The following is a 20,681-nucleotide window of genomic DNA, read 5'->3' on the forward strand; positions in this document are numbered from 1 at the left end:
GTTTTTACGAAAATAAAAAACCAAATTGTCGGCTTTTGTTTCAGTTCGGTTTTTCTGGTTTTATGCACACCCCTAGTCAACAGGTTGACTAGGAACCTGAAATTATGTCACGCACATGAACCTGAAGACGACACTGATTAAATTCGCGGGTTGATATAAACACGGCCCGTTTAACCAGAAATCTTTTTTATTTCTTGTCTATTAATACTCTAAAATAACAAATGTGCATAAAGTAACGTTTTAAGTTATAAAGGTTTGATTTATTTAAATGCTGGTATAGATATCCCAACCATTTTAAGATATGACATAAAACACATTTAAAATTTCTTTTATGGAAGTCTTCATGGGATTAACCATAACCATATTGACTAAAAACCCAGACCCAAAAATTTCGTGTTAGGTTCTTGTCGTATCAGAAATATACACCTCTGATTATTATTATTGTTGTTGTTTTTATTATTATTATTATTATATTATTATTATTATTACTACTGTTATAATTGATGTTATTACTGTCATATGTTCAACAGTACTTACAGGGTAATCATCATGCACACGCCAGATGCTCTCGCCAAGTAAGTTTGCCACCGACAAAACGGTCAGCTGTGGGAAATAGTTCTTCTCCGACACCGGAATGGTATTCGTGATAATAACCTCTTGGAACAAACCGCTTGACAACCGTTCAATTGCCGGTGGACTGCAGTAAAAAATATCAACTTTCAATAGTTTTCTTCAAATTACATAACTTCACCCAATAAACATCACCGTGTCTCAATTTATATATTCTGCACAACTTTTTAACATGTGAAAACAAATAACTCCAGTCTGAGACACTAGTCTTGCAGATCAGAAGTAATAAATTGAAATGGTTTAGAAGTCTGGAATACATTGAGAATTAAAACACTTTATGATTTAAATATAATATCTATACCTAATAAATTGGTAACTGGTCATGCCACACGCCACATCACAATTCTTTGAGCCCAAAATTCTTTTTTCCCGCTTCTCTTACTTCACCCCTTAAATGTAGTAAGTTATACGTAATTTCAATCATATCCTATCTCAAAATATCGTTTTAATAATTCCTAAATCTTCATTACAAACTATGTAATGTTTTCCCTCAAAATACACGGTTTAAATGAATTGTGAGCTCAGGTTCAGCTCAACTCATTTACACCCCTACCTCGTAACGAGCAAAATACGAGTCAAGCGGATCATATTTTTTCATAACTAACATAAATAAAGATTTCTGTACCAACCAACATCTTGTTTAGTGGTTTAGTCCCTAAAGTTTATACATCTTATTCAATTAAAGATAAATTGGGTCCCTAACTTCCGCCAATTTACGGTTAATGTCCCCAAAGTTTACTTTCCTTATTAAAAAGACCACCAGTTTTTTTATTTATCTGAAAAAACAAATAAACTTCAGAAACTTGATCGAGAACACTGGTTGACCAATATTAACCTTGAGAAAGTTGGCTGATCAAATTTAACGCTATAAAGGCAAAACGTATGTGAGTGAGCTACCTAAAAACAGCATGTGTGCTGCAAGCATAGACTTCTCTTGCCCCTTCATGATGCAATAAGGCTGCTCCTTTGGAAATGGTACCTATAATTATAAACACAAAATCAACATACTGATTGCCATGTAAACTAGTACAAAAGCAAGGAGAAACGAGATCTCACCAGCGGTATCAATCATGTCGTCCACCATAACCGCTACTTTACCCTTGACATCACCAATCAAATTCATTACCTGCAAAAAATATCATACAACACATCACGTTAAGTCGATAATAAAACGGAGTTTTGTAAATTGGGATGTATTTTTTTAACTTACTTCAGCCACGTTGTGTCCATGACAATGGCTAACGGCGGCGTCTGACAACTTTTTGGCAAAAAGCACGTGCTCTAGCGACTCCACCAACATCCCGGGGAGACCACTACTAAATCATCAGTTTTAATCGTCTTGCTAGCAAGGTAATCAAGTATCACGGGCTAGTGATACACCAGAAAAAACAAATTAATGAAAATTATCTCTATCTCTACTATATATAAAGCATGAGTTAGGGACCTCTTAAATTTTAAGAGGTACCTAACTTGTTGCTTATTGTACAACATACTTTGTATAAATTTAAGAAATTTTAAGGGTAATGTTGTCTTTATAGCACAAAATGTACGGTTACTTTAGATGACCCTAAAGGTTTTAATCGTAATTGGGCCAGTATGAAAGAAGGCAAAAAATGAAGGGGTGAATCGTGAAAGATGAAATATAGGTATATTTTATTTAGTATGTTCATCGTTTATTTGGTATGTTTGTTGGATTTTAAGTATAAAGAATGGCCAGGGTTATTCTATCGAGCGTATCAAGTCTTCACAAAAGTTTCTTATTCTAATAAAATATTTTCCTGGTGTTCCACAAATTCTGAGTTTTCCTCTCTACTCCCTAATCATCATGTATGTATTATTATTCATCGTTTATTGGGCTAACAGACCCGTTTCAGGATTAAAACTAACAGCAACTTAAAAATGTCAAACTCACATCTATTCAGATTTAACTGGATTGACTATATTTATAAACACAATCAAAGAGATAGTGACTCATTACCTGACCATGAACATGATCAACCGGAATGTCAAAATAGCCCATCGATTGACCAGAATGAAGATCACAAGAAAGAACTCGATCTGCTCCTGCTTCTGTTATCAGATTTGCAACAAGTTTAGCTGCAATAGATTCTCGTCCTTGAGTCTGAACTATCAATAAAAGAGAATAAACATAAGATATGAGTTACGTGTTCAACAAACATAACCAAACAATCTAATTATCTGGTGCTCTAGTGGTGCAATGCATACAAGACGAGACACTTGTGATCTACCCGAGAACGGGTCATAACAAGCTCGAAACAAGCCAAGCCATATCGAGCCCGAGCTGCAAATAAAGCTCGTTTAGTTATCGAGCCCGATCTCAAGCCTATGGGAAGACCGTTTAGGCTCGAGCCTTGTGTCTTTTTAAGTTTAATGTTTTTTGGACTTCTATGTATTAATTTCACACTACAAAGCCAAGCTCGAGCTGAGCTTTGAAGCCATATCAAGCCCGAGCCTCAAATAAAGCTTGTTTAGTTATCGAGCCTGAGCTCAAGCCTTGTATGGGAAGATCGTTTAGGCTCGTCAAGCCTTGTGTCTTTTTATGTTTAAAGTTTTTCGGAGCTTTGGCTCCAATTTTGTGCAGAGCTTGCAGAGATATATTAATTTCACACTACACAGCCAATTTTGTGCAGAGCTTTGGCTCGTTTAAGGAATTGCACACGAGCTTGAGCTGAGCTTAAGCTTAAGCTTATTTAAGGGTTTTCTCTAAATATAAAAAAATAATTAAAAATATATATAAATTATTAAATAATAAACAACCGAGCTCGAGCTATAAAAAAAAGAGCTGAGCTAAAGCTTAGTCAAGCTTGGGCTCAGTTAGGCTCATTTACACCCCTAAAATGATAATGCCACATTACCTTCCGATCAGCCCTGGCATATCCAAAGTAAGGGATAACCGCAGTAATAGTTTTAGCAGATGCCCTGCGGCAGGCGTCTATCATGATCAAAAGCTCCATAAGATTCTCGTTTGCAGGAGGACATGTTGGCTGTACAAGATATACATCACACCCTCTAACACTCTCTCGCAACTGGACATATATCTCTCCATCAGCAAACCGTTTTATGTCAATCTTTCCAAGCTCCAGACCCATATAGCATGCGACTTCCTGTCAAACAAAACCATACACAAAAATATATACAATTAGGGGTGTTCTTCTTGTTTGTTTTTCGGGTTTTTAGGTCGTTTTCTTCAGGTTACAAAGTTTTAAATCTAGACCCGAAACCCAACCTAAATCTCCCACGGTTTTTTCGGGTTAATCAGGTTTTAAGTATCCTAGAAAACAAAAAGAAAAACTTAAAAACTACAATACTAAAACGAAAATAACATATTCTTCTACACTCAACATAAATAACCGGATAATAAACTAACATAACCCAATAAAACAATCCCAAAACAAGTAAATTCAACAAAACTGTCTTCTATCCGTCGTGATTAGGGTGTTCGATCATAAATCGAAAACATCTATACTATGTTATAACTTATAATACATATAGGAAGGGCAGAATAGTCATTTGTTCAAAACTCTTAAAATTAAGAGTTTTACAACTCTATATGCACTATGTACAAATGCTAAAACATAATTTCATCACCCCTTTTTTCATAAATCCGGCTCTTTTAAAATATGAGGGTGTTAGAATTTCAAATCGCATTAGACGCTCCTGAAACCCTAAATCCTCTCATCACTCTTCTCTCACCGGTCTCATCAGCCACCGCTTTGCCTCCCTGCTCCCTGCCGTTCTCGGTCTGTCGCAACCCATAATCCTACAATCGATATTCATGGTCAAATTGAGAACAATGTCTGCACTCGTCTGACCTAAATATCTTAACATACTTCAGATTTTTCAGGTTCGCAATTTATTTCATGGATTGATTTTAAGCATATGTTACTATGCTAATAGGCAAAATTCTAGGGCAATTTATTGATGCTTTTGTCATGTTGATTTGTTCAATTTAGATAACTATGCTGACCATAGTTACCTAAATCACGGTACGCTCCGGTACGGGAACAAAATACGGGTACGTAATTCGCTCAACGTGACGTATTCGGTACGCAGGGGGGTAGGTTCATTTCGGTACGAACGGGTACGAACTGGTACGGTGTACCATAGTATCCGGTTCGGTGTACCCAATTTAAAACAAAATTTACTAAAATACGTTGGTGGAATCGATAAGTAAGTACCCATTTCCCTCCAAATACGTAGAAGTTGAACAGAAGCGTGTCCAATTTTGACGGACGCTAAAAATCAGGGTACCCTAATTGACCGGGACGCTAAAAAACGATCCAATTGACGAATTTCACATCACCGGAAACACGATTTTATTAGCGTATTGATTGATTAAATTACCATATTGGATCGACGTACCATTGGAATTGGTAAGCGATTAATTAGCGTTCGGTACGCTACCGTATTGCGTTTCAGCACACTCCGTACCAATACGCAATTCGCGTTTCATGGAGCGTATTTGGTAACTATGATGCTGACTGAGATTTTTATTTTAGTACTTCGATTGCAGGTATGGGAAAGAATATTTGTATCGTAAAATGTAAGCTTCCAATGCTTTTTATGTGTTAATGTTGTTTGGTTTCAATTTACTTTAGGGGGGTGTTTGGGATTGCTTATTTTAGGTTACTTATAACTTACTAATTTTTGGAAAAGTTTAAAGGTGTTTGGTAATGTGAGTTATTGTGAGGGGATAAGTTAATAAGTTACAACATTGTACCTTATTAACTTATGGGAAAAGTTATAAGGAGGTAAAATAAGGAATCCCAAACACCCCCTAAATGCTTTTATGTCTTAATGTAATCTGTTTTCAGTCTATTTTGTGTGCTTTCCACAGCAACGTGAGATGCCTAAAGTGCAGCCCTTCCGGGTTTCTAGATGGACTATGAACAGCAAAGATTCATTTTTAACCAGCAGAAAGTAAACATTTTATATAGAATATTGTTGTTATTACTTCTGTCTGCAGCTGGTGAAAGTGCCAGAATGGGCACGGGTTTTGTATCGGGCTATGGGTCTAAACGAGTAATATTTTAAGGTCTGAAACAGGTCATGTCGGGTTAGCCTGAAACACTTGAAAGAATTATATTTTAAAATGATAGTATTTTCTTTTCAGTAAAACGAGTAAAAAAGCTTTAAAGTCTGATATTAATACTTTTGAAAAGTGTTGTACTCACATGCTCAATTTGGCTTAGTAAACAACATTTCTGTTAATACAATTTATGATTATGTTAAGTATTATAAACAAGGGCTCAAGCAATCAAAGATTAGTGGGTAAAAAAATCCTATATTTTGGGGGTTGTCAACCCACGTGCATCTCTGCATATGCACTGAAAATTTTTATTTAATTTCTGAAGTTTATTAGTAAGGTCATGTAATTGAATGTGTATTGTTTAAAAGCCTATTTAAAATTTAAGAGAACAAAAAACTTTTTAATAATGTTCTAAAATCCTTTACGTATCAAATCTAGCTTCTGTTGTATGGAACTGCAGAAGTTAATTGATTGTCTAATTACATATGTATGAACGCTGAATCATGCGTCAGCAACTCTTTTTCTCTGCTTCATTTGTGAAACATATATTGCAGAGAATGTAAGGGCCTTAATTTTTTATTTGGGTTTGTTTTATGTCAAACTGATGATATAAAAAAAAAACTTTGCTGTAGGTGTTTAGGAGTCAAATGGGCCGACAACGGACGGTTTAAAAGTCGTGTACACTATAGTCAAATGGGGTCGGATAGCTGCCAAAAGATTTGATATGAAGACATATGATAGCAGGGGCAAATTGGTCAAACTACCAACTCTATACAAAAGAGAATATATATAAATATGAGATATCAAGTCTTTATATGGTAGTATTGGTCACATGCGCTATGATATGGATGAATTTATAAAAGGTTTGTGCTTTCGAATTTGTTTAAAAAGGGTACTTTGGTCATTAAAATGCTATATGCTTTTATTTTTTTACTTTTAAAAGTCAGACGGTCAAATCACAAGAAAGTGTGTCCATGTTTGACATTTTAAAGGCAACTGTAAAATTGCAAGATTATTTGTTATTTTGACTTTTGTAAATCAAGCTGTCAAATTGTAGCAGTTGAAACAACTTTTTAATCTGTTTTCAATAAATTTGAGCATCTGCTATGGTTTCTACCAAAAGTATAGAAATATGCATAATCATTATTATAACAGAATGAAGAATTCAAAAACTTTGGTTCAACACTACACTCCTGGGATGAGTGTTTAACTTTTTGTAATTAATTGGTTAACTTACAGAAGGCGTGACAGAAAAGAAGAAACAGCCTGAAAAGGTACCGGATGACCAAGCCAGAATTGAGTGTCAATTTGTTAATGATCCCGGTTGGCTCTTAGGTAACTACTATTATATTTTTTTAATCCAAAAATATATTTTATTGTAAAAAAATATTTTTACAAACTTTTTATTTTATTCTTAGACACAAAATGTTATTATTATTTTTTTTAAAAGTTTTTTTTAGATCAGAGTATGGCAGGAAGTACTAGTTCTTATGATCGTGATCATGATTGCATACTTTTGTTTCTTGGAGCAACTTCTGGTATGTCAAGAAAGTTTAAATCTTTTAGAGTTTAGCAATATACTAAATATTGTTTTGTGTTTATGTAACAAGTAGATAAAATGGGTTCGGGAACAATTGCTACATCTTTGGAGATGGAAGAAGAAATAGGCTTTACTTGGTTTGTAAGTATATGTGTTAGTATGTTTCTTGGAAGTACTTGATTCGGTTCAATCATTCGGTTTTTCCCGGTTTGGCTAGGGTAAAAAAAGACCATTTAATAAAGGTATCGGTTTGGTTCATGACAAAACTGGCCGTTTTGAAAAGGTATCGGTTTGGTCCGTGTCAAAACTGGCTGTTTTGATGGGCACAAAAACTATCTGTTATGACCTATTATTTAACCTGACCTGTCAATTTTACTATCAGAATTCTACTATAAATATCAATCTCTAGAGCTAATTCAAGTTTATATAATTGTTTGTCTTTAGTTGATGCAAAAGGTTTTCATTGAGGCTTAGAAGTGGGCCTGGCGTGGTGATGATTTCAAAATCATAAATGCTTTAGAACAATAAAGTGCAGGAAATTAGAGTCCAGAGAATCGCAACCAAAGTTCAAGCCAGATGTTAGTGGTGAAGATTGTACTGAAAGTTTTGACAATTCTTGTAGTTTGACTGCATGACTGCAATGCCATAGATGACTCAGCAGCTCCAACACCAGCATTCGGCGAGCATTTTCATGGTTATACTTGTAAATAGAGGATCTAATGTTTAAGGTATTTGAATCCTTTATTTTTTTCTGATTTATGCATCTTATTATTGTGATTAATTATTACTGATTTTTAATATAACATAGTGTTTCTTAGATGTCCATGTGGCGTTGTACTGATGTCTAACCCCAAGCTGTTAAGGCCATTATCTAACTTGTCAGGTCCATTTTTCTACCTTTAATCTGTGCCTACATGATCTGGCTTTTCTCTAATGTCAATTCATTTATGACGTATATAACTATTTTTAAAATAACTTACAGCTCCTGGAACCACTAGAGCTATGCTACAGATCACTATGTGCATGTGGTTGCGTTTATGTTGACTTTTATATGTTATCTGTTGTTTTGGGCTCCTCGTTTAAAAACCGAGCTGAGCCGAGATGGCGTGAACCCATTACTGAAAAGCCGAGGGCTAAAAGAGTGATTTGTTAAATCATTGTTCTTGAGTTGTAAATGAACCGAATGAACACGAATGCGGCTTGTTCGTATTCGTTCGGTTAATATTAACTGAATAACTAATGGACACAGACACTTATTCTAACAAACTTTTTTATTAGTATTCGTTCGTAAAGACGATTGTCCTTTTCGCGTTCGTTTATATTCATTCATTAGAATCTCTTAACTAATGGGATCCCAAACAGAAGCGAACACAAAATATCATAAACACATACCTACTACAAGTAAAGGAATTACCAAAAATAAGTCTAAAATACCATAATCATTAAATTCAACATCTACATATAAACCAGGGTATGTAATAAAGGTTTTCAAATATGAAATTCATGTTGGTTGAAATAGATGACTGACTTACAAGGTTGGTCGACTTACTGAGTTTAAGGGTTTCGTGTTGTTGAATGCCATAATTTTATAGTTTATGACTTTATGTTAGTTATATGGTCATTTATAGCTCGTTTTTTTATATTCTTTTTAATAAAAGTTTGGATTTCTTATATTATTATTTAATTATTTTGATTTCATTTTTTCTTCCACAACACGCAACATCAGGTACTAAAGGTGGTTCAAGTGATACCAGTCATCGGTTAGGTGTTTACATCCGTCACTGAAGTTGGCAAGAGTCAACCATTCAGCGGTCACTGAGCTGGAGAAAGCCCCCACTGAGATGACAACATCAATGGCATTAACTACTCTTGCAGTAGTGCCAAGTGAAGCCCTGTTACTGGTATGTTTATTAGTTTTTATTCGGTAAAACTAACTCGTTAACATTGTTTTCTGAATTGGTATTTCATTTATTAGCCCTGCTTGTGGTGCGCACATATGATGTATATATGTGTGAACCCTTGGGTGGGCAAAAGTGAAATTGCACTAATTTTGACGTTATTTTACTAATCTCGTGAAAATAACGTTAAAAGTGACGGACGGTTAATCAGGCATCATGTAGTGGCGTTGATAGCCGAAAGACAAGGGTACATGCACCGATCAGCCGGTGTCCCGATGATTGAGTGCTATGTGCCTTATGTCCAAGGCTTGATGCAAAACTACTATCGAGCCGGGGGTCTCACCGAAAGCAGCCTCTCTATCCTTATAGGGTAGAGGTAAGGCTGTCTACATCTTACCCTCCTCAGACCCTACCATAGCTTTGCTATTGGTGGGATATACTGAGTACGATGATGATGATGATGAAATTGTGATAGATTGAGGGAGAACTTAAACGGAAGAGGAGAAGGTCTCATGGAGAATCTGCACATGATGATTAACTATTGCATTATGCGATTGGCTTGAAATATATCGGCTTCTGCAGTTTACTTTTTAGGGAGGGGTGTTCTTTTTTTGGTGGTTTTATGTTTTTGACCAAACAATAGTTGAGTTATATTTGAGTTTTGCAATTTTATACTGACCTGTTTTTATAATCAATTAGTCATCATTATACCAGTTATTACCTTTATATCAAAGTCGCAAAATTACTGAGTGTTGTATGAAAGTGTAAAGTATAAAGACAATTATGAATTTCTCTTGATCTTGTGAAATCTATGCAGTTATTTAATCATGTTTATGAGGAAGAAAACACGATCAACATTTCATTAATTTCTTCATTTCGACGTTGTTGGAATCTTGGATGCTTGAATTCTACATTGATTAATATTTCTTTAGTTAACTTTTCATTGTTGATATGATGCTCTATTATGCACATAGTGTCCAATGACAACTTGCTTATTGAGTTATTGTGGAGATGTTCATGAAATAGATACACATACAAAGAAAATTTGATTGTTCTGTTTCTATAAGATGGTTTTATCTTGAAAGGATCATTATGTGCCACCAAATCTATAGTAGTGTTGTTGCGTCATGTTTTGATTTAATTGTTATACTGTTACGCACTTTTGTTTATTCCAGTGATTCGTACCTTGTTGGTTTTGTTAATGTGCAGTCAACTTGTAGGTCTATTTGAGTGAACACGGTTTGTTAAAGTTTGAATGTTATTAAAGTATTATATGAATAATGAACCTAACATAACTACTATAAAATCTATCTCGAGAGGACTGATAAACTAATATAAAAGAGTACCGTGTTGTAAATCGTCATTGTCGCTGCATCGCGTGGGTTATCGATCTATAATAGGTGAAAGGAGAACTGGGGCTAGATTAGGATAACCTTAGAGGCTAAGGGTTAGCCTATTATACCTAAAATTATAGTTGGTTTTAACAGTAAAACTTTATTCGGGACCCAAGAACCAACCCAAATTACTTCAGGTCGGTTTCGGTTAAAAGGTGGCAGCCCTATAATTAAGCTGAGCAACAGGATAGATGAAAGTATCGGTGACTGAGCAGATTGTACCTCAGATAATAAAGGGTTGGCAGTGCCTGAAAAAATCCTAAGCCGTTTCTCATCCTTTCTAACCAATGTTCTCTCGAATTGATTTGAAGTTAGGAAAAGATTCTTGGTCGTTGGTGAGGACATTCTCCTTGTAATTGACCCTGCAACTCTGTTTCCAAAACATTAGAATTATGAATACATAACAACATCCATTAGCAATCAATCTATGAGTATTCGTAAAACGAATTAAATGGACTCACTCACAATTAAGGTGTTCCTAGAAGGGATTTTAGAGCAAAATGTGTTGCCAGTTCCCAGTAGAATAATAATAATAAGAAGAAGAAGAAGAAGAAGAAGCCATTGCTTGCTCTCTGCGCTGCGTGCGTCGACCTTGATATTTTATTTATTTATTTAGGGTTCCATTGCATTCACATCCCTCCACATCCACAAATAAACAAAAGAAGTCATGACCCGTTTATTCTTTTTTTCACTATAGAATTATACTTTAATTATAAATAATATCTACTTTTAAACAAATATTAATTTATAGTTTATTCATATTTTATAGAATTTTCATATCAAATATTTGATGAGATTAAATTTTAATATAATTAGATTTTATAACCCATTTAAAGGGTTATCTAAGTTTGATAAGACTCATACTCGTGAATTTGGGTCAAATGCATAAGAAGTCTTCATCTACCTATTACACTGTATTTATATTATATCTATACATTTTTATATAAATAAATATTAACATATTACAATTTTAATAAAGTAAAATAACGGTGGACACTTGTCTCTTTTGGTTGATTTTCATATTTTTTTCCCTTCAAAACTAAGATCTTAATTTACCTTAATATATGCAATAGATCAATAATTATTCACTTTTCTTTTACATTGTATTTATATTATATCTATACAGTTTTATATAAATAAATATTAATATATTATTTTACTATATATTTCAAAGTACTTTCAAATGTTATCACTAACATATTGTGCTATGTATATTGTAGAATATTGTAAAACCAAAATTCGAATATGTTTTATTTTATAAAGTAATTTTTTAAATATTAGATTATAAATATAAGCTTAAAGTCGATCCGTTTTTTTTGAAAATCAATTCCTTTATATGTTATTATTGTTGTTATTGTTGTTGTCGTCGTCGTCGTCGTATAGATTTATAAATTATAAATATATGCTTTAAATATATCCACTTATTGGTTAATTTAGTGAACTATATATATCTTAAAATGTAAGGATAGTATATAACAACGTATATCATATTTAATTTCTAAGTTTTTTTATCAAGGATAGTTTCGGGGTTTTTTGTGGAACTTAAATTTGATTTTTATAGGTCAAAAGTTGGTAAATTGACTTGTTGGCACAAATTAACTACATTTAGGTCAAAATATGTTATGGGTCAAAAATGGAAATTTTGAGTATTTTTAAAAGTTTGAGAATGCAAAAAGATTATCGTCAAATTTGTTATGGGTTCAAAGTGTTGACTTGAAAATGTCAAACGGATGAAAGTTAGAAATTTAAAAATGATTCGGGTTTCAAATTTATTTTCTGTAAGGCACCGTGACTGGTGCCTCACATTTGGACGTTGGATTTACTCATTCACATAGTTCTAGTCATCAGAGTTAATAAAAACATTCACGGAATATAAAAACTGTCATAAATTATTACAGTACGATCCATAACATGTCTTAAACACCCCATCTTGTGTTTAGAAAACTAAGTAATTAAACATAAACTAATAATCGTCTTGAGTCTTCCGATGCCAACCTCTTATTCAATGCCATGTGTTTCCCTCAAGCGAGCTACCTCATCCTACTCACCTGCGTGCATACTAAAAGTCAGCTACGCTGAGTGAGTTCTAGTTAATCATACAACATACAATCGGTTCACATACTTGCACACATGCCCGAAGGGGTGTACATTATTCATACTTACTTTTCATACATAACTATCAATCCTATTTAAAGAGCCTTTCGCCCTATAACCTCACATATATTATAAGGGTCTGGTCCCTAACATCACAGATATTATAAAGGGTCTGGTCCCCAACATCACAAATATTATTAGGGTCTGGTCCCTACCATCACAGATATTATCAGGGTCTGGTCCCTACTTCTTCATCTTCGTACATACCGTATTTACCTACCCGTAATATACATATACTTTATTTTATCATTCATACATACTCATATGTTACACATATATCAAACATACACATTCAGCTATCATATACATACCTCCCTTGTCAATACGTGCAATATCCGAAGATCGTTCACGTGCCGACAAGCTTTCATTCACATTCAAAATATACATACACAAATAACATATAAATCATGCATGGCATACACTTACCATTTAAGGTAAGTGTATTAACTATCACATCGAGTATGCACACAGTCCCGAAAACATAACAAGGAAATGGGGCTAGAAACTCACCTGGATCCTGTTGCGTTCGCCGTTAATCGGTATTCCCTTCTTTAACTGAGCTCGGCTAACTTTGAGGTTTTTGTATGAAATCACTCGAGATGCTCAAAACCATATCAAACGAACTCCGATTTGAGTAATTCAAGCGGACACGGAACCGTCTCATCCCGATCTACAAACCTATCAGCTCACCTTCGCCGGAAACCGCCGCTACAGTCGCCGGAACAGCTGAACAGTTGCCGAAATCTTCACTTTTGAGCTGATATGGTTTTGCTGATAAAAACTGGACTTCCCGACCTCTGATCGAAGATCTAATCGGTGGAAATCTTCATTTATATAACATGAGCACTCAGTTAAAATTTGAGACCAATCCGATAGCTAGATCTCCGGGAATCTTTGTGTCTTTGTGGATGGTTTTCTCAAAAACGGGAATTGGGTTAAGTGTGTTTTAATGGTGTAGGCTATGGCGTGGAGATGTATGAAAATGGAAAGGATTAGGGTTTTAAGGGGTATTTATACTCCCTTAAGCCCATGGACCTTAAGCCCATCTTTCCTTTTTGGTCCATAATTAATTACATCTAATTAGCCTACTTATTCTTCCATCTTTATCATTTTACTATTTGTCTATTAACTCGAGTAAACTTTTCCATCTTAAATAAATAATATATTAATTATTTATTCTTAGAAATTTCAGGATGTTACATTTTCAACGGAAATTTTGGAAATAATCAAATGTCTTGGGATTTGGCAAATTGACTGTTTTCCTTCGACTATTAATTTATAAGAAAAGATTGCGAACACTTTCGACATGCCACCGCAGCCTATCAATGCTTCTAATTTTTATTAAACTTGAAATATTTATGTCAGCATTAACTTTTTCTTCAATGGTGATCGGAACGTTGTATGGAAAGCATGTCATGCAAAACTATGCTCAAATGAAACAAAATATTCACAAAATTGAATGAGTTAACATCTTATTTTTTATGTTGTCATTATGACAAAATCGAGAAGCCCTTTGAAACTTATCAAAATCTTTTTCATGGTGTAGCTCAGTAAAACATATTTCTTAAAGAACATCTGTCGTTACAATTTAATGTCCTCATTTCCTTCGATGGATGGTAAATTGATAAAATATATCAATAACGGTAGCTCTCCTTCTATATTTTGGCTGAGTGGTTAGCACTATTATCATATGAGAAGTCTTATTTCCGAAATTGGTTCATCATCATCATCATCATCATCATCATCGTACTCAGTATATCCCACCAATAGCAATGCTATGGTAGGGTCTGAGGAGGGTAAGATGTAGACAGTCTTACCTCTATCCCATAGGGATAGAGAGGCTGCTTCCGGTGAGACCCCCGGCTCGATAGTAGTTTTGCATCAAGCCTTGGACATAAGGCACATAGCACTCAATCATCAGGGACACCGGCTGATTGATGCATGTGCCCTTGTCTTTCCGCTATCAACGCCACCACATGATGCCTGATTAACCTTCCGCCACTTTTAACGTTATTTTCACGAGATTAGTAAAATAACGTCAAAATTAGTGCATTTTTACTTTTGCCCACCCGAGGGTTCACACATATATACATTATATGCGCGCACCGCAAGCAGGGCGTGATTTCCGAAATTGGTTCATAACCAAAATTCTTTCAATTATACATTTATGACACTGAGAATGAAATTTACAATAGAAAGAAGCATTCTCGGGTACGTTTTTGCAGATACATTTTTTATTAAGTTCATTTAAAAAAATCATTTTGTGATATAAATAAAATCAATTTATGTACACATAGTATAGATACAAGCATAGATGTAATGCATTTTTTTTCATATATGCTATATAATTATTTACTTTACTTGTAATTTCATAATTTGAATTATCCCTCTAAAACTAGTTTACAAATAAAGTAATTTGGTGGCTTGAGAAAATATAGGGAGGTTTCTTGTCTCTATATATATATATATATGTATATATATATATATATATATATAGAGAGAGAGAGAGAGAGAGAGAAAGATCCAGGTTATAATAAGTAGATTTTTCCTAATAACTATAGAAATGTGTTTTCAACATTATATCTAATAAAACACATCGCACAATAAACACAGTGCAACTAATATAAAACACACCTCACAATAAACACACTTTCCATATCCACTGTCTAATCAACATATCTAACGCACCAGATTACTTTTTACACTACCTAGACACACTCCACTTCTTATTGTAACATCATCCTATCTATACCATATATTATATACATAACTTAAGGGTAAATTAAGACGCTTGTTTTAAGTAATTCACAAGTTTCAATGCATGAGGTACAACCTATAACAAGGGTAAAAGAGTCATTGACATACTAAATCTCACGTGCATTTGACATTTCTTAAAAATAATTACAATTTTCATCTCTTAAATTTACAACATTGGTCCTTAATCTTTTACTTATATATTATTATATTTTCACTTTTAACCCAACTACCCCCACGATTTTTAAACGGCTATAACTTTTTCATACGATTATATTTCTTAAAATAAATGACATCATAAAAACGAGCATTTTATTATCTTTAATTTGAGTATGATATTGCTATAGTTTTCGAAGTAAAAAAAAAACAATTTATGTAAAAGTGTTTGCAGTTTGGTTTTGATTTTTTTAATTTTAACCATGAGCCAACTTTACACATTTTTTTGTCGTCGAAAACCAAAACTGAACTGTTTAAAATAAAACCCAACTATGCTGAACCATTACCAACGATTAGGTTATGATATAGTTTGTACTTCGATAAAAAAATTGAGTTTAAAAGTTAAAATAAGAATTATTAATCTGCATATACATTCACTTCAAACTGCTTAACTAATACGTTATTAAAAGAATCATACTATGAACAAATATTTTATTTGGTCACATAAATAATAAACCTTATTAGAATAAATAGAAAACGAAATCATAATAAAAACAAATATTATAAAAAATTACCATACTGGAAATTAAGATAAATTAAAATTGTAATAGACGAGTTTAGTTGTATTAAATAAAACTTTGTTTAACTATATTTTAATTATGTCTAATATATATTATAAAACATATCTAATACAAAATAAGTCAATAATTAACATTTCAATAAGTACGGTCAGCTCCGGTTTCAACCGTGAAACCAAACTAGTGAACGGTTTTACAGTTTCAAACGGAATAATGAACACCCATAGTTTTGTTACATGATTATCAAAGTATATGTGTTTCCCGCTGCATCGCGTGGGCACCCTTCTAGTATATATATATATATATAGGGTTTGTGTAACAACTCGGGTTTTTTTCAAATGAATATTTTTTTATTAAATACTCGACCCGTGTCGATGTTTGAGTTATGTTATTAAATATAAATATCGTGTTTATCGAGAAGATTAACTATTATTATATTATTATTTAATCATTTAATATTATATAATTATAAACTTTCAAATTTGGCGAAAATCCCCCAAACTTAAACTTTGACCCCTTTTGTTCGCATCCTCAAACCCTAGGGACTGATATGCAAATTTATATTATAACCCATCAAGGATCTGGTTAAACTAGTATCCAAACCCGATACCCATTTTACTTTACCCGATTTCAATTGAGTTGTATTGGACCTCAAATCTCGCCGTGTTTATGGATATAAAATCAAAGATTGTATTATACATTCTAAAATCAGCCTAACCGACGTTTATATTATGTTAATTCAATCAAATCAGATCTACATTGCGTTTTATACCAAGTCGACCCTAAACCTAAATCGTATTACATATAAACGTTTATAATAACTCAATTAAACTTCCAGACACGAGTTCCTAACCCTAGACGTCCTTAACCCTCAAACCAGTTAGATTTTCATAGCCGTTTGATAGTCTGTTCATCATTGCTCATCACCGGTCCTGTTCTTGCTTAATTAACCTTCGTTTAAACGTCGATTAAGGTAATGGATTATACCATTGTGTTCATCGTTATGTGTTGTACGCCTATGGTAATCGGCCAATTGATTAACAATATGGCAGATTAAGATTTCTAGGGTTCATAACTGTTATTGGGTTTTGAATATGCAAGATTTAAATATTTTGTTCCAGTTTCTTACTAGTTGATTTGGTAGTGTAGATGGTTGTGTGATGTTTTTGGAGTGGCTGGTTGCGGGTTCGAACCCCAGCCTCCCCGATTTTTTTGGTTATTTTTAAACTTTGTTTAGTTAATCATATTAATTAATAATAATTAAAATAAACGGTAAATAAATTATGTTTTATTAAAAACCGACAATGATACTTGTGTTTTTCCGTATCTTATTAAAATTTTACCCATGTGTAAATATATGCATAAATACACACACACACACACACACACACACACACATATATATAATAAAAACTTGTTTTGACTGGGTAGGAACCGGTTCCGTTTATAGTTGGGTATTTGTCCGGGTTTTGACCGGTTTCATCGAGTTTTTTTCGGGTTTTGGGTAGGGTAGGGTCAGGGTTCTTGACCAGGTATTGGTGGAACCGGTTCCACCGAGTCCGGGTCGGTTCCGGGTACAGTTCTGGGGAAACCCAAAGTCTGGTCCATACCCACGGGTAGGGCCCGGAACCGGTTCTGTTGTGCACCTCTACCCCTTAAATGTATCATTGTAGTTAACTCACCTTTTTGTATAGTTGTGAGTAATTCACTTTCATATAACATGTCAACTTTGACCAGTACCTTAACATATTCTTTGAGCTGTTAAGTATCTCCAATAGACTTGGCTGGCCTTCATCGTGACAAGAAAATTTTTCTCTCAAAATTCCAAAATAATCATACATTGTTATATATTTATATTCAAATGAACAAACAAACACGTAGCTAAGTTCATCTTGTTAGGATAAGGGGCAACCAAGTCTGTTAGAATTACTCAACAAATTCCTCAGTGGTAACAAAGGTTGCATCACGATACCATTGTGTGTATTCTTTATTAACTATTGAAATCAGTGTCAACTGAAGACAACAAAGAAGGAAACCAAGCTGAGCAAAGTGTATAGCATCTGGCAAGTAAGCTTAGCTGGAAGAGCGAGTGAAGGAATCGATCTGCATAAACTAAGCAATTTTAAGGCCTAAAACAACTAATTAGGGCTTTTCTTTTCGAAAAAAAGTCACAAACATCTCAAAGCAAATTCAAAATAGATTTGCTTTTGGGCCCAATACTCGACCCTTGTTCATTCCTAAAACAAAGCGCGTGTCGACGTTCAACATGCTCATGCATATCACTGTACCATTAAGCCCATCATAAAAAAATAGTACATATTTTGACAATAAAGTTGACTAAACAAATGCTAACTGATTGGTCATACCTAATGCTGCTGAGGTTGTTGTTGTGTCTGTGGAGGATGTTGTGGCAGCTGTTGGACTTGTGGATAACCGCCATATCCAGGATAGCCTCTATAGTACATGGTGGTGGGGTCTTGTGCAACCAGAGCATAACTCTAAATCTCGTATCCCTGTCTATAACTGTAGTAACCGCCGCCATTGTACTGGCTTTGCTCCACCTGAGGTTGAAGTTGAACAAATGCAAAAATTGTTTTACAATAAAATATTAATTAATATATTCACTTTTTATGAAGTTAGATTAAGTACAAAAGGTGTAAGATAGTTGGCCTGTAAACGAACCTAGCATTTAGTAAATTGTTTAGCAAGAAGTTTGTTCATTTAACAAATGAATGAACATGAACACCATTTGCTCATTTAGTTAAACAAACAAACATGAACATGTCTCATTCATTCGTTTGGTTACGTTAATTTATGCTTGTTAGTTTACATTTGTTTAAATTCGTTGTTTTACGTTCTTTTATAAATTTATTCAAAATTTTGAAGGTCAATTATAATTTAGTAGAAGTTTACGTAATTAAAATATAACTCATTAGTTGGGTTTTATTAAATCCCTAGGCCCAACCAATTCATTTTTACGTTCTTTGAAATGATTTTCACTCAGTTATGCTCATTCTTTTACATTCGTGAACCGTTTCCTTATACTATTGAAAAACAAACATGAGCACATTCATTTTCTTAACAAGTGAACAAACAAGAAACCCCTAGTCGTTTAATCGTCTGTGTTTGATAGTTTGTTCGGTTTGTTTACAAGCCAAGAAAATAATTAAACAAACCTGTTTACTTGAAGGACTACGCCCCCCCATGAAAGATACACGGTTTGTCCACCCAATTGAGTTCCTTGCAGCATTCGCAATGCTTCTTCAGCACAACTTCTGCAAGTGCATGATAAGAATCATACAATCAGCCGCGTTTAATAATTTCTAACTATCCTGAATCTGTAAAAAAGTTTGGGATAAATACATACCGGTCAACAAACTGAACAAACCCGCACCTCTTGCTCACAAGGATCTTTACATTAACTAATTGTCCGTATTGGCCGAATAATATCTTAAGAACGTCATCTGTAACGTTAGGATCCAAACCACCCACGAATATCTGCAATCAAATTTTCAAATTTGTGAGATGTTATGTTCTAAAAGACTGTAATGAAACAAATTACTAACAGTTGTGTTATTTAGATCTTCTTCGTTCTGTGTTCCCTGAGTATTTGGGTATGAAGCTGCAAGTAAAGCAAACTCAAATGAAATTAAATGAATGCAAACAACAGCGGCCCGATCCTAGCAGAGAATTCAGATCCGACATTATAACAAAAAGAATGACAGAGTACAAACAAAAAATAATATTTATTATCCATAAACAGATGTCGAGAAATCTGAAGCACAAAAGGACATATAAAAGAAAACAAATTGGTTGCATAAAATGAAGAACCAAATAGATAATGTTGTCATCTCATGTCTTGATTTGTTCATAATTTCATATAATTCATATTACAATATACTCAACTTAAACAGTAAACAAATACATAAATAAGAATATACTGCCTCCTAACTTTTGTCCCTTAAAGTCACATATACATATTCTAAAGTGATGAATAATAATACTCCTATATGATTACAGAGAGAGAATCAATTCACTAAATTCAAGCACAATCCCCAAAAGATTAGCTTGGACTCATGTTTTATCAACTAAAAATAACTTTCTTCAACTCAGTCCTCATGAGGTTCTTTTCTAATGAACAAATTGCCATGTACATGTGCACTTTTCATTTACAAAATAATTATTGGTGAAACTAACACGGTCGGGATTGTGGGAAAGTTGTAATATAAGCAAAAGCAACATCTTCATAGAAATAGTGACGTAAAGTCAAAAACTTTAGGATGAGATACAATGGCAACAAACATAAAATATGAAGGTGAAATAGATCCAAGTAAAAAGTAAAACTACACAAAAAAAAAAAAGATTAAACCAAAAAATAAAGCAATTTTTGGTAGTTGTAAGAAAACACTAACAAAAGATAAATTGAATAGCAGAAACTTGGTTTAAAGGCGCTCCAAGGCGTTTAGGTCCCAAAAGATGAGACATGCGCATCACATACTCGACACGTTTCTCTATGTACAAGCAAAT

General features: G+C 33.8%; 1 long non-coding RNA gene and 1 pseudogene across 2 annotated transcripts; both read right to left on the bottom strand.

The window, feature by feature from the left end:
• Positions 1 to 33: 33 nt before the first annotated feature.
• Positions 34 to 10,824, bottom strand: LOC143572287 (ribose-phosphate pyrophosphokinase 1-like; annotated as a pseudogene). Its single transcript, XR_013142237.1, has 7 exons — positions 10,735 to 10,824; positions 3,507 to 3,755; positions 2,609 to 2,752; positions 1,841 to 1,998; positions 1,687 to 1,756; positions 1,528 to 1,609; positions 34 to 697 (listed from the first exon to the last, which is right to left on the bottom strand). The product of XR_013142237.1 is annotated as a ribose-phosphate pyrophosphokinase 1-like (transcript).
• An 8,049-nt stretch (positions 10,825 to 18,873) lies between these two features.
• Positions 18,874 to 20,140, bottom strand: LOC143572286 (uncharacterized). The gene is made up of 3 exons (XR_013142236.1): positions 19,721 to 20,140; positions 19,522 to 19,652; positions 18,874 to 19,429 (listed from the first exon to the last, which is right to left on the bottom strand). It is a non-coding gene; the product is annotated as an uncharacterized LOC143572286 (long non-coding RNA).
• Between the last annotated feature and the right edge of the window lie 541 nt (positions 20,141 to 20,681).

Source organism: Bidens hawaiensis, unplaced genomic scaffold (genome assembly GCF_021521415.1).
Source record: "Bidens hawaiensis isolate Kalapana, Puna unplaced genomic scaffold, B.hawaiensis_p1.1 tig00025795_1, whole genome shotgun sequence".
NCBI lineage: Eukaryota > Viridiplantae > Streptophyta > Magnoliopsida > Asterales > Asteraceae > Bidens > Bidens hawaiensis.